At 40.4% G+C, this 16,107-nt stretch overlaps 1 protein-coding gene across 5 annotated transcripts in view; it reads left to right on the top strand.

Annotated features, from left to right (window-relative positions):
• Positions 1–16,107, top strand: part of LOC143214475 (transducin beta-like protein 2) — an 80,297-nt gene that overhangs the window by 28,018 nt on the left and 36,172 nt on the right. The gene's annotated exons all lie outside the window — the stretch shown is intronic.

The following is a 16,107-nucleotide window of genomic DNA, read 5'->3' on the forward strand; positions in this document are numbered from 1 at the left end:
ATTTTTTTTTAACGACAATTAGTTTTAAATGCACCAAATAATTAGTGTCGCGAATCCATAAAGATCTGCAGTGATCGATTTCAATATGGAATCGCGGTCGACATTTCCGAGAGAAGGTAGCTGTCCCCAGGAGGGAAAACGGTTCTCACCACCGTCGATACGGAACGAGACGGGTACGAAATGAAACGAATCGGCTCGACTCGTTATCGGACACCAGCTTTACTCGTTAGTAACGCATTTTTTTCCTGTTGGTTGTTTTTTCCGCTTAGTCCTGCCTCGAGCAGCGGCAGGAGTAAGCGGTTCGTCGATGTAGGTCGTTTCGAGTGAAACCGAGTCGTTCGCGCTTCAAACTCTCGAAAAACGTTATCCTGCCCCCGATTACCGTTCAGTTTTTACGAACGGACCAGCACTCGGGGTTTTTCGACTCGAAACGAGAGTCGTTTCTCACGCGAGAGAAATTAACCGTTTTCCCCCTCTCGCTGTTGTTTATTACAATTAGACAGGACGTCGCACGATGCCGCCAGCCGGGAGAGAGACTTTCAAAAGCTTTTTGCAATAACGATCGATGGATTCTCTTTTCACCGTGTCGTCGGGCGCCGTCGCGGCCCGGTTCGAATTTTTCCCGTTCACCGGAAATCGTGTGTAGACCGCTTCGAAAATGGCCGATTCAGAGGATACCCGATTAGCCGAAGGACTCTGGCGCCGAGTGAAAGTGCAGAAAATGGTGGAAAAATCGCTCGGGCCGAACGACTACTTTCACTATTTCATCTTTGAGATCGGAACGGGTCTACTATCTGCCGATCTCTCCCGGTGTTGGCGCGACTCGCGAACGCTTCGACCGCGTTTCGAAGCGCCGTTGACAACAGATAGCATCGTCGTCACACGATAGCGGACATCGGGGCTACAAGTTCCGATTTTCAAGGAACTATTATACTTTAAAATTCTAACCTTCAAATTAAAATATTGTAATTGGTTTTTCATGTTTTCTCATTTATTCGTTTTTGGTGTAGCGGAAATTTTTGCCTCGTTGTGGGACAAGTCGTTGCTAAAGAATAAAATTTGCTTGTAATTAGAAATATTGGGTTGGCAAATAAGTTCGTTTGGTTTTTTTACATTGGAATAAATCGCAAAAACCGAACGAACATATTTGCCAACCCAATACAACACTATTATGTAAACAATAGCGATTTATTTAACAAAAATATGCTACGTTTAACAAAGCATCAAAACAATGTAATAACTCGAACATTATCTTTGGTATGAAATTACTTGACACACAATATTGCATTAAATTCTTCATCTACCGAGAAGTTGGAATGTTGGGCAAGTTAAATTTTCTTGCACGTTCGAACGCTAATTTTCTAAGCTTCTTGTGGAAAAAGACCAAAATATATCGATGAACATTTCAAAATCATAGTCCTATTGTAGCCTCTTGTTCATCTTTTCGTTTTTTTAATAAATCTTGACAAAGTCACGCGACGGATATTGAAGTTTCTCGCAATTTTGATTTATTTCTTTAAATAAAATACTAAAACACGATAAGAATTATGTATAGTGTAACCCAAGTCACAGTAACAACTTGCCTCAATTGACACATGTGGAAATCTGCAACAATATTTTAGCCATAGGTATGAATTAACTAATAAAATCTATTTCATCGAGACATCAATTTCATCATTCAGTGACATCGATATTAAATAATCGGAATAGATATTTACTTCTCTCGAACGTAGCCAAGCCTTCGTTAAAAACACACGCTTCACTACCGTGGCCGCCACAAAAATGGACTCCAGAGTGTCTTTATCCACTTTAATAACAAAAACAGCTGAAAACGAACTTCGCGTTCCTTCTTTCTCGGAAAACATACTCGGAGAACTTTTAGCCCCAGTCTCCCCAACGCGAAAACGCCGGAAGACCCGGAGCGATCGAAGGCGAGATCGACGATCGAAAATTCGATAGTTCCGTCGCCGCAGGAGTGGGGGGGACGCGGCTACTGCCGCGCGCGCGCGACCATTGGTCCCGGTATGTGGGACATCTTCTATTTTCATAAGACGTGACGTTAGACTTTGGTTTCGTAACGGACCGCCGTGTAAGGGTTAAGATATTCGAGCACACAAGAGCGTTATCCTTCGGCGACGCTCCTGCTAAGGTTCGTGGGTGACCCCGTTGGCCATGGAAGATTTTCGTAAAACGCGCGCGTCAGCTTCCCGACGCGTGTCGCCTTGCCTCGCCTCCTCGTCTCTTCTCGACCCTTCTCGTCCCTGCCCGTCTCGCCGAGAGTTTCTCTTTTGCCGTTTCTCCGCGGGCGCTTAACCTCGAATCGGGAGACGATTCGCGCGAACACCGTGCTCTTGTACCGAGAACCATGACTAACAGGCTCGATCACCGATCCTCCAGTTCTCCGAACAACGAGCAACGCCTCCGAAATGAAACTTTTACGTGTCGTGGGTGATTCCCTACGAAGCATCTTCTCTTTTCTCTCGGTTCTGGCAGCGTTGTTCGCACAGATTCGCAATTTACAGTGTCCAGCTTCCGCCTCTATCGATCCCCACCTGATTCGGAATCGGATCTATCGAATTCCGTCGAACAAGCAAACCTCCTGCGAATTCTATCGCCTTGGTACCACGCTCCAATCGAATTTGACCTCCTGTTTCAACCAGCTCGACGGATATTCCCGTTCCTTGAATTCTACCTTGTTAGACGTGCACTCAGGGTTGCCATCTTCTCCGTTTTCGCCCGGATGATAATAAATTGCTTTGCGTTGTTGTTCAAGCTTTCTTTTTAGTGTCTCGTACAGCGACATCTATTCATTCGGGAATTTCTGTACATAATCGAAATATCACTTCCAAAATCACTAATTTTGAGATTTCGTATTCGAGAACCAATCTTTTCTTTTGCTTTTTTCATCTCCGCTGTAGTTCGACAAAAATGTCATAGTTCCTTAACCCTTCTGCTAATAAAATTCTTTTAATATTCCTGTTGACAAATAGCAAAATTATAGTAGACCCCTGTTCTTGGATGGTCACTCGACTGCGGATCCTTATGCGAGATAAACGATGTTTGTGCATTAATAGCAATACACAATGAGCTACAAAGAAACTTCTTAGTTCTTTTAATTATCTTACCAAGCTGGAATTAGTACACTGGTGTCCTTAAATCTTTTGAATATGTCCGCTGCTTTATATTGTACGTACCCATTCTTGTTATAAATCCATAAGATCCACAGTCTAATGATCACAGATTAACTTACATTTAAAGTATAAAAATATGTATTGAAATAACAAAGTGTAACATCATTGAATATATTAGTTATTGCCGTAAGGGTTAAAAGGGACGATGCCTAAGGTCACTTGGATTAATTGCATATTTCCCTCGCGACAATTATTTTAAACAAATGCAATGTTTCCATGGATCAGTGTCTGGGTCTCAAACGGAAAAGTCTGGGGTTTTTATGCTGTTCGTCCTGGATTCGCGATTTCATAGATGGCAACCCTCGCCACATAGATTACAGCACGTAGAACGTTCCTCCAACCTCTTGCCGTCGATGAGATCCGTGGACCACCAGCGTCCCCGAGCTTTCTCGAGGCTTTCGCTCCTCGCATGCGAGTTGCAAGCGTGCTCGGCATATCTCTCACGTGGGAAACAATGCTCGCATAAATCGCGAATCATATGCATAGCTTTCTGTGCGGCGCGATAAATTCCTCGAGGTCTTGCATTTCCGGCGTAGTCCCAAGGTATTGCATATTTATCGCGAGCAACGGCAGGCGCGTGTATCGCTCGCTTGGATAACGTCCATAACGGCGATATTCGTAATTTCTCAAAAAAACTGACCGTCGCCGTACATTATCGTTGACAGATTACTTGGCAATTACCGTGACTCATTTGGCCGGGCGCTCTCTCGGTGGTCCTCGCGACTCCGAGAGCTTTGACACACCTCCCAGCGATTACACTGTCCAACGGCCAAAAAAATAAAGTTAAACATGTTTAAACAATCATGATGTATCAATATTGGATATCACTGTATTCCGGGAAAGTCTGCAGAATCTTTTGCTGTAAGGAACAGTTCAATATCTTTTGCAACGACATCACAATATTTGTCTAAAGTTGAAAAGTATGTCTTGTCTTATGCCTGGGAGAAAAATTAAGGGCAGATTCGGAATCGAAACGTCCAACAGAAGTTGAAATTTGTTGGACCGTGTTATCAACCGTTTGAGTGTCCCGCAGACTTCGCGTTCGGTGGGGTAGACGTTCCATTTCTGGCCACTTGAACGGTTTCCGTATCATTCACTGATACAAGATTAAACCGCAAATATTATGCATTAACGAGAAAATTGATAACGTGAAACAGAAAAAGACTTGTTGTTTTTGGATAATTAAACTTATGAATGGTAGAAATACATTTTACTCAACTCCCGATTCTTGTAATTGATGAAAATTTTTATTTTATTTTTCGGACATACTGTATAACTGATGAAAAAGTGGGTCCGCAAAAGACAATGCTTTCCTCACTTTGTTATTTGTTTCTCCTCTTCATGCAACATAATATTTTCAAGCCGTATCAACTACAAATGTCATTTTTATAGTGTTTCCGAAAGAAATTGCGGTCTTACAAGTTTCACGTGGATTTTTCTCGGAATTTTCATTTCGGCACTCGCAGCCTTTTTGAATTCTTCAATTGCGACGACGCACAGTGGTCCGATCTAGCAGATCATTCAGATTTTATCACTACATAGCTGGAAGTTTAAAATTATAATAATGTACATATGTAGGTTGTTGGAACCGTCTTGACAACAACTACAATATTCAGAAGTCAAAAATATATATCGATTTTTAAAAATTAAAGATGTCCTTGATTTTTTATAGAGTAAACATGCTTTAAAAAGCTTTTTGTATAGAGATTTGTTAATCAACTTTTGTTTGAAACATTTTTTCGTGTCGAAAACTGATTTGATACGAAACTGGCGCAGTTTACTCGTAGAATACTGAAATGTTTAGTAATTTATTAATTACAAACAGAATGAATAATGTAAAAACTAATTTGGATAATGATATAGTGCGCTAAGGGTAAAGAGAGAAAATTAATTTCTATTTCACTCCGGTCTGTTGCAATTAAGGTGGAAAATGTTAATTTTGCATAAAGATCCGCAGTCTGTTTATCACAGAAACGAGTAGGTGTAATTTAAAAATTGCCGTGCCATTATTCAAAATATTGTTTACATTATGAAATATATCGGTGCCTAGTCAATTAGTAAACATTTAGGAATTGTATGAGGTATTGTACCAATTTCATATCTATTAAATGTAAAAGATCAAAGGGAATGGAAATATTCAAAGTCTGAAAAAATGTTAAATTTCGAGTTAAAATAGCTCCGAGTGCAAAGGGTTGAAGATTCCGCGGGCATTCCGGGGAACTGCGATCGCTTTCGATTGCTCGGAGGATGAATCGCGATGGTGATCGACGAATCCGGTCTGTTTAATATTCGATCGAGCGAAATCGATTCGACGAAACGGATATATAGAATTCGGGGCCATTGGCTGCCGTGGTACCACCTTTTCGGAGCGCAACGTAACAGAACATGAGCACACTGGTGCGGGTGCGGGTCTGTAACGTTGCTAATAATAGCGGGACGTGGGAAATTCTCTGGCCTTAAATCAAGCCCACACGTCGCGCGACAGATCGCCGCTCTCGACAACGAGGGCCGGATCGCTCGGGGGCCGCGGGGCAGAGTTTCTCGAACTTCTTCCAAATATTTCTCAACCTTTCAACCCTGAATGCGCTCCGGGAAAAGAGTAGGGATACAAGAGGCGACACTTCGGGTAGCACCTCGTTCGAACGTCCCTTTAAATTGTATAGCGAAGGCATGTCAGACTCGTTTACCACCAGGGGCCTCGTTAAGTATTATAAATTAATTCGGAAAAACACGTTCTTTTTTATTAACATTATAGTGTTACACGTACAAAACAACAGACTTACAAAACACTTATAATATATTACGAAATATGAAGTACAAAAGTTATATATTTTTAAGTTTACTTTATCTTGAGTAAAACTATTTCATCTTTCTTTTGAAGAAACAAATTTTCGATTTTGGTTGAATTTGTTGAGCTGGAAGAATTGTTGAAATTGATTATACATGCTGTTAATCTTTACCTTTCCGCAGTTCGAAATTATTATATCAAAATTATCGTAGCATACACTGGGAACAATTACATACATATACATGTAGATATACAGTGGGTGTACAAAGTACACCTTTTAAAAACCAATCACTGTTTTATAATTGTACCAAACAGCCTGATTTTTTATAATCAATTAGAAGCATTGATGTACGAAGTGATATGCATAAAGATTTCCCAAAAATTATGATTTACGAGATTACATGCAAAAATAAAAAAGGGATTCTTTAAAACTTTTTTATTTGGGCCCTTAATGAAAATTTAAAATATATGTTTTGTACATCTATGTTGTACACATGCTGAATATTTCATCGAAATCGATTAACGGTTTGGTATAACCAAAAGAAAGTTATTAGTTTTTAAAAGGTGAACGAATACTTTGTGTACACACCCACTGTACATATTTACAGTTTTAACTTTGCAGACCCATCATACTTGCACACCGTTATTTTGTCATACAAATATTTCCAACTATAATTTTGCTTATCATAATTAAAATATATTATGAAATATATATGAGCATTGAACGAGCATTGCCGGATCTTTACCGAATGGACGTTTTCGTGTTCCCTACTTTTTGCTCCGAGTTTGGAGGAGCCCGAATTCGGGAGTGTGGCTTCGATGCTCTCGATTAATGCCCAAAGAGCAATTTGCTAATGTAAATTCAAAGGTAGATGCGCTTACCAAGCACAGTTTGAAAACACAATCGACGCACAAACGCATCGGAACAGCTAAATATAGAAACACACGCGATACATATTTTTAAAATTATATTCTTATCGGGCTAGTTAGCATAATTATACACGCGTACATATATTCGATGCTAATGTCTACCGGTTCGCAATGCCGTCTCGTTCTATTTCCGCGTGGCAGTTACGCGGGAAAGAAAAAAGGATTGTTCACGCCATCGTATCGCAGAAATTGCCTGGCCAAAGTAACGTTTCAAGAGATTTCCTAATAAAAGAAAAACTGCAAAAAATTATAAACTAATCCTGCGATGGACGAGAAAGAAAGAAGTTGCCCTCCGGGGCACGTTCGCTGAAATCGGGAGCAACGGAGCCTGCTCAAAATTATTTTGGCGTTACCAGCTAGAATAATATGAAGTGAAACATATATATGAACATTTAATAAACCGGAGTGACCTCATTTTATTTATGCAAACGAAAATATTTATATTGAAATTTCTAGAAAAATAAATATTCATCAACTTTTGTTGAAAACATGTTTTTGCCAGATTATCAGGAGTGTCTGAACACTGATAAATAGCGTGGAAAGCGACTGATTTTTATTAAGTTGACAGCTAAGTTGGCGACAATCCACATTTTCTCAAACAAAGTCGTTTGTATATCTGTATTTTTTTAAGGTCGAGTATTTTATATCAAATCAATCGGAAAATGCAGAGCTTTCCACTGATATACAGTTCAATAGGAATGGTCACTGAATGAGCTTATAATGACACGATAAAAAGGTCGCGAATTTAGTTTCCAACCTAATATATTCATTTCTGGACTTGGTCTTTAGAGCGACGTCCCCGAACGCTTAGAATTGACTTAGATTTCGAAGCCCCGAAGGGTTATCAATTGACTAAAATTGGTAGAACATACGACACTTGACAGAATGGAATTTTAGCCGCGAGAAACTAGTTTCACTGTGCGCTGTACACGCAAAGGTTTAGGTGGTTTTGGGACCTAGATTCGTAGAGGCGGAAAATGGGACATTGATTGCAGCGTGGGGCATCCCGATCACCGAGAGAAACCCGACGTGACGCGCTCCCATACCGGTTCTAGACCAATGCCAGTCGACGATGAGTCGTCGTTTCCGCGGATCTTTCTCCAAACGTTAGTCAGACTTCCCACGGAGCCCAGGGATTTCCTCGAACAGTAAGGCAAGCGAGTGCACGCGTGCCGGATGATTTCATTAAATGACGCAACGGTACATATCGGAGCCGGTCGTTCCTGCAAACGGGGATACCGCAGCCGGGTGTTCCGTTATCCGATTCCCTCTCCTCCCTTCTTCGCTCTTTCTTGATCGCTCGGGTAAGGGTACGCCTTGCGAGGGCGAGCTTGTTCTGCACCTTCCTCTCCTTCTTTTATCTTTCCTCTCTTCTCCCCCGTTCGTTGAAATTTTCACCGAGGAACGCTCGCGAGGATATCGCTTACCAGACTCTTTCTGACGTAATTCTGGCTACACGCGAGTCTCTGACGTAATTCTGCTATTTTTCTGCCGATGCACACCCAGTGCGCTGTTCGTCGAACGCTAAAAGTCACCGATGCGCTCTAATACAGGCTGGAATATGGTTAATTTGGCAACGTCGTCTCAGTGGGACCTTTCGTCCAAATCGGAGACAAAATCAAAGAACTTTCGATAGAAATGAGGTAGAGCGATGAAATTTTTTTTAAATTAAAGCTGAAACTTTGCAGAATATGGGAAAAATAGGGAGATTATGGTACGAACGTTTTTTAACCTTGAGAAAATTCGTTAAACATGTAGAATTTCAAGAAATCGATTTTGCAATATCCTGAGGTCGTAGACAAATTTTGAAACCAGATTTGAAATCAGCACGAAAAAATCTACGGGAAATGATGTACAGCATGTTAAAAAAAAATTTTTCCGCGCGTGGTATTGGGAAAACCACAATTTTCTCGAAATTGTGCAAGTTTAACGAATTTTCTCAAGGTTAAAAAACATTCTTACCATAATCTCCCTATTTTGCCCATGTTCTGCAAAGTTTCAGCTTTTATTTTAAAAAAATTTCATCGCTCTACCTCATTTCTATCGAAAGTTCTTTGGTTTTGACACAGATTTCGTCGGTTTGGCCCACTGTGCGTCGTCTCAGTCCGATTTGAAGTGATTTCGTTCGCGGTTTATCACGGTCGTTCCAATATTCGTTTGGTAAAAAATCACTTGCCTCGTGTCGATATTTAACGCAGCTACATTACTTTCTAAATGTTTAGCAATGCCAAAATGTCGATACCAATGACAGTTAATAAAGATTATAATTAGGACACGCATTTCAAAGTGAACATATCGCGAATACGAATTTCCATCGGAGAAACTTACTCTAATTTTTTTTTGTCAACCCTGTCGCACCTATTTAATTTTTCTAAAACTATTTTTTTTTTAATCGTCACCACTGGGTGTGTGTCTGTCTATATACGGTGTTGCCACGTCACTTGTTCCGGTCTGTATTAGGCCGTGGCTCTATCGTTCCCTATAAAATACTGTTCGGCCACTTAATACCATCCATACAGAAACCATTTTAATGCAAACATCGCGTAGCATTGCCAATTACGTTAACACGACTCTGGCAATTGCGTTTTTTAGCGATCGATGGTCGCGCGCGCGTTTTTTCCACTGAATTATGGAATGCATCGATCGGCGTTTTAAAGAATACTCAATTTAAAAATACACAGCCGACCTTCGTGCATTCTCCACGCGTCCGCCCACGATAAAAGCTACCTGTCTCCAGACTGCGGTTTTTGCGCTTTCATGACAAAGCCGAGCAGTTTGACTGGTAGATAGATTCAAAGAGTCGAGTGGTATCGATACAGTATCAGTGCAAAATTTGGTTTTATATTTTACGATCGTTGAGATTATAATAATTCATTTATGGAAAGTAGCGGAACAAGTTTCCGTGTTCAAGCATTTATTTCTTTCTTCTTATCAGGAAATCTCTCACGAGATTTATTACAACATATTGAAACTTGTGGCCAATCTCGATAAATCTAGAATACAATAAATGTTGTTTTAAAATGCAAGGGATCGGGCAGGAATTTTTGCACTGACCTGACACTTTCGAAAATGCATTTTTACCGACATCGTGTCACCTATACTTTGAAAAACGAGACACCCTGTACGTAACAGCCGCATCATCGATGCACCGATGCGGCGACGCGAAGGCTTCGCTCGAGTGTTTCCCACTCGGGGAAAGATTAGAGAATGATTTTAGCGATGAAGATTGCGACGCGAGCACCGCTCGAAAGTTACACTCGGCTCTTCAGAAATAAATTACGCAAAAGAATGCTCGTGTTTGCGGCGTGTTATCGCATGCTTTGTCACGCGATGCAAAAACGACGCGATCCATTACGACGCAACGCCATTGCTTCGGAAAAGTCGACAAGAACGATCCGCCGTGTTGATCGATCTCGTCCAACAACTATTTCGTCAATCGCATCGAACGTTACGCGTATTGGTCAAGCTCCATAGTTCGATCTTCTTTCATCCGATAACAACGCGGCTCAGCCTCGATAATACGCAGATACATACTGTTAACTGTTTGCACTGGGATTCGCGCATCTCTGATTAGCAAAATGAAATTTTCACACATCGATTACGATCTATAGAAGCCAAGTAACAATTTATTTTCCTCGTTAATACTTTTCTTATGTTAAAAATAACGTATCGGCACTGTTAAACTCACTTCATCTTTTCACTGTTTCGAATTACATAAATTTTTGGCGTAAATCCATAAAATCCTGTCGAGCAGACTCGGACAGTGAGGATGAGTTTTAAACTCTGTATAGAAATTGCGGAGTCTTCGGGATCGTCGGCTTTCGTTTCGAAGCGGTGCAGATTTTTCTCTCGGTTATCAAGATCTCGCGGTTCGGACTTTCCTTGTGAAAGTTCTATCCACCGCGAAAACGAGCAGTAGAATCTTGTCGAGAAGGACTATTAATTCCCCCCGATGAATCGAGTCAATTCTTTTTGGATAGGAGAGACACCAGGGCTGTAACTTTCGACTTTGAACAAACATAAAATTTCGCAGAAATTGTACATTTATTGTTGTAATAGGTTTTCAATATTTTTTCATTTATTTGTCATCGGGTGAAGCAGAACTTTTTGCCTCGTTGTGGGACAAGTTGTTACTAAAGAATAACATTTGCCAATAATTAAAATTTGTTAATGATCGTAGCCTCGTGTCCATCTTTTAGTGTTTTAATCAATCTTGACAAAGTCGTGCGACAGATATTGAAGTTTCTCGCGATTGTTTTCATATTTTAAAAATAAAATGGTAACAAGAATTATAGTCATATGTGCAATCTACAACAATATTTCACTAATAAAACCTATTACAACATGTTCTTAAATATCATTTCATCGATAAGGATAAAAGATTCACTGATATCGATATTAAATAATCGAAATAGACCGAAAAGTAAGGATTGAATAATATTTACTTATCTCGAACGTAACGAAAAATGGACGACAGGGTGTCTCTACCCACTTTTATAACAAAAACAATTGAAAACGAATTATGCGTTGTTTTCCTTTTTTATAAATCATGATCGCAACAATTTATCCGGCGAACTTCTAGCCCCGATCTCTCCAGCTGTAATAAAAGTCTGCGCCCGAAACAATCTGAGAAACTCGTCGCGTCTCGATCGTTATTGTTATCGTTGCGATTACGATCGTGATCGCCGCCGACGCGAAGAAAAGAAAGCGACCCTTTGCGTGTGTCGCGTCCGGCGAAAGTTGTACAAACTACAAAAGTAGAAGCGCTAAACGGATTTCGACGGCGTCGTCTTATTGTATCATATATCGTGTCTTTTTTACCAGAACAATTTTCATTTTTACAAACGTTACCGTATGCCAATTTCTGGACAGTTCTTTTTACAAATATCCGATACAGAAGTGTTTATTACGAACATGCTACACATAAATTATATCATAGCATATTCCATACACATATTTATAATTTTAACGTCACAGAGCCATCATATTATCATTCTTGCTCACCGTTATTTTATCATATAAATGTCTCCAACTATTATTGCTTACGATATTATGTAACACCTAGACTGCGGATGTTTTTATGCAATTTTCAATTTTTGTAGGCAGATTTTAAGAAAGTAGAATCATGTGCAATGTTATTTTCAGTGTTACAGTGGTCAAAATCGTACTAAATTCTGTGGAATTTTACTCTCTAGCTCATTTCTATTTAGTTTTTTGAACTTTAAATGCATAAAGATCCGCAGTCTACTGATAACATAAATATATACAATGCAATTTTGCTTATATAGTAATGTAAATATATTACAATTAGGTATATTATAAAGTATATACAGTGACTCCCACTAATATTCGGACACTATTAAAAACACCGTAACTTTTCAAATATTGGACTATGCGACTTGATCCTTTTTGGAAAGCTAGAGCAATTCTACAATTCCGACCAATTGCAATTTTCGAAAAAATTTCTTTTCACATCCTGTAGTGAACTGAGTGCTCTAGCTTCCGAAAAAAGTTTGAATCGTATAGACCAATATTAGAAAGATTGTCGCGTTTTTTAAAGCGTCCGAATATTAAAAGGGAGTCACTGTACGAGCATTGGTCCCTTAAATTGGTTCTAAAGTCGTTCTCTCTCCAAGTGTCGCCTCTTGTATCGCTACTCTTCGACGAAACTCGGACGTCAAGTTGGAGCACGCTGTAGAAGGCGATTGTTTACGGTTTACGGTTTACGCGACCCCGAGAACCCGCGACTTCCTACTCGTTTTCCGTTCTGAACGTCGAAGAAAGCCAAACACGTTCACCCCGTGGTTCCTGGAGCGGATAATGCGTTGACATTATGAATCTTGTACGCAGACAGAAGCTCATATACGTTGATTCATACATCCGTGGCAGGCTTTCACTTTCTACGATTTTTTCGAATCGAATTGACCCATGCTCTCCTTCTCTCTCTCACTCTCTCTCTCTCTATCTCTCGCGGGCTTCTCTCTCTCTCCTCTCTCTATCTCTCTGTTCACGGGGATTTTCTCTGTACGCTTTTACCTCGTTAGCGTCGCGTCTCTATCTCCCAGCGTTCCGTGGCCCGTTGACAGGTTCTCTTACCTAGTTCTCGTTGATTTACAGGTTTTATAAATTCACTCTCTTTCGAAACTCAAAGTTTTATCGCGCGCAACAATAGGCAGACGTGAAATTCGTATTTAACAGTACACTGTATACATAGTCTCTCATACGTAATGGTTCTTCTATCGCTGTGCGAGGTACTTTCATGTACACATGCATTTATATAATCATTATGACAACTCGGGGAGGGCAATCGTTGCTAGAATTAGTAACTGGTAATTAGTAACTAGACAGCGGATTTTATCCATTTATAACGGACACGAGTAGGTGTAATTTGAAACAGCAAACACATTAAGCAGTATTTAAAAATTCTGTTACATTATTTTCAACCTGTTCACCATATTAAGAAAGTAAATATTATTTCTATTTCGCTCCGGTTTGTTGCAATTCGCGCGGAAAACTTTTACTTTGCATGAAGACCCGCTGTCTATTAATAACATCCATCAAATGTTTATGGTTCGAGGAGTCGGGAGAAACTATTTAGCGTTATTTATGGGCTCACGGTCATGATACAGCAGGTCGTTGAATTCTTCTTGACGTCATTATGAAATCAGAAATGCATTTTAGTATCTAAAAAATCAAAATGATATTTTCTGTGGGAAAACATTTTGTTCGAAATTTAATATATACAAGTTTACAGATGTTTAAATACAGTCCAACTTTGTAATAATGGAATTTCACCGAAAAGATGGAAAACAAAGTCTAACAAATACGAATGTTACGCGTCTCTTTTTAGACGAAGTAAAATCTGATTCGTTTGTAATCAATAGACTGTGGATCTTTATGCAAGATAAAAAATGTTTGCATTGATTGTAAGACACATGAGTCAAATAACAATTTCATTCTTCTTTTAATTATCTTATTCAGGTGAAACTAATACACTCTTTTCAAATTTTGAAATCGATCTTTCTCCGACCTTTCGGGCCAAATACCGTGCGACGCGAACGAGGAAAGAAACGGCGATGCTAGTGCTGGAAAGTTAGGAGCGTTAATTTCGAGAAGCGATCAACTTATTCTCGATGTTCCCGGTGAAATTGTTCGGTAGCGTGGTCGCGTCGCATCGCGGTGCATCCCGACGCATCTCGTCGCATCCCGCCGCATCTCGTCGCGTGGCTAGGGCACCGGTTCAAGGCGGAAATATGGCGGTCTCTGGGTCAAGAGCGGCTCGGATCGATGCGACCGTGGGTCTCGCTCCCGGCTCCCGGTGCATCGGTCGCTGCAGCACCAGCAGCAATTGCAATCACAATTCGCAGAGTCGCGAGACCTTCGGGCCGCATTTTCCCAAAGCTTGGCCTGCTACACTCCTGACATCGTTTTTTTTTTTCAACGACGAGCGACACATAGGATCGAAACGTGTCCTTCGAGACGTTCGGCTACCTTCTCCATTCGAACTCAATCTCCCAGAATGCACTTCTCCAAACGAATGTTAACGGTAAACTTGCCACGGCCGAACGACCGGTCTTTGTTGGCAATCTACAATTTAAGACTGGAATTAAATGTGGAATTTCTTTTTTTCAAATCATAAAAGGTTTTTCAATAAAACACAGAAAAATTGAAATATTGGGCTGTTATTAGAGTTGTAGCACACATGTTACAATCAAATATGTGTGGAATTCGATGTCGTTCATATGACCTCCACGGGCACTACGGCAGCAATTGATTCTTTGAATCCAATTTTCAATTACTTTCCCACACATATCAGCCGGAATGTTTGTAATTTCGTGTTCAATATTGTTCCTGAGATTGTCTAACGTCGTTGGATGGTTGGTGTAAACTTTCGACTGAAGGTAACCCCACAAGAAAAGATCCAACGGCGTTAGACGATCTCAGGAACAATATTGAACACGAAATTACCAACATTCCGGCTGATATGTGTGGGAGAATAGTTGAAAATTGGATTCAAAGAAAAAAAAAATGAATTCCACACATAATTGTAACATGTGTACTACAACTCTAATAAATTTCAGCCCGATATTTCAATTTCTCCGTGTTCTATTTAAACTTAGAGTTGTTATGTCCTTATTGAAAAACCTTTTATATGGCTTTCAAGTCGTCTTAACTACAAATTGCAATTGTTTTAAGCGTCTCCGACATAAATTGCATCCGTACAAGTTTGAAGAATTTTCGCGCTAACAGCCGTTTTTAATTCCAGTCGTCAATTACTGAAATTATAGGGGTGCCTTGATGGGAAATTGCTGGATTATGTACTTGAATAAAAATCGGAATCAATCTTGTTACTTTTAGAAAAATGCACCATTCACTTTTAACTCTTTGCACTCGGAGCGCTACTTCAACTCGAAAATTAAATTCATTTCTTCCGACGTAGAATAATACATCTTTTTGCCGATATACTTCAATTTTTGTCGATTAATACAATTCACCACTCGAGTGCTAAGGGTTAATAGTTGGCGGGTTCAGCGTTAATCGATTTGGCAAACGATCGCCGAGTACAACGCGTTTCGGCACGGTCGACGCCGTCAAAGAGCGACGACAAGAGCGTAAATCAGGGAAACTTATTGTCATTTTCTTTAGAAATTAATTCGGCAAACTGGGCTGATTGCTCGACGGTTGACAAACGATGTTTTAAAGAAACCGCGCATCCCTGTTACACGAAAAGGAAGACTCGCGGAGCCATTCACCTTGTCACTCCAACGCTGTGGAGTGTCGTTAGCCATGCGAGAGATCCAGCCAACTGCATGACTCATCGACTGTATAAATAAAATCGCGTAAGAAAGTGTCGCGGGATCGCGGATCTCGTCGGTTTTCGCGGTGCTGCGTCAACCTGGGAACTTCGATTCATCGAAACCTTTATTACACGGGCTCTCGTCTCGTTAGCGTTCGCGTTTCTTTGTCTCCGTTCGTTACCGTGCCTAACAAGGAAGAGCCGTTGTTCATCGGAGACCATCCCTCGATCCTTGTATCCCACGATCTCGTTGTCGGAGAAAGACAGAAGAGACTGACAGAGATGCATGTGCGTGGTGTGTGGCCAGAAAACCTTTAACAAATACGCAGGCTGTTCGGCAACAGGTGGTAGACATTTTGAGGGACGATTTTTCGCGACGATGCTTATTACGTTGCTGTATG

The sequence above is a fragment of the Lasioglossum baleicum genome, chromosome 12 (genome assembly GCF_051020765.1).
Source record: "Lasioglossum baleicum chromosome 12, iyLasBale1, whole genome shotgun sequence".
NCBI lineage: Eukaryota > Metazoa > Arthropoda > Insecta > Hymenoptera > Halictidae > Lasioglossum > Lasioglossum baleicum.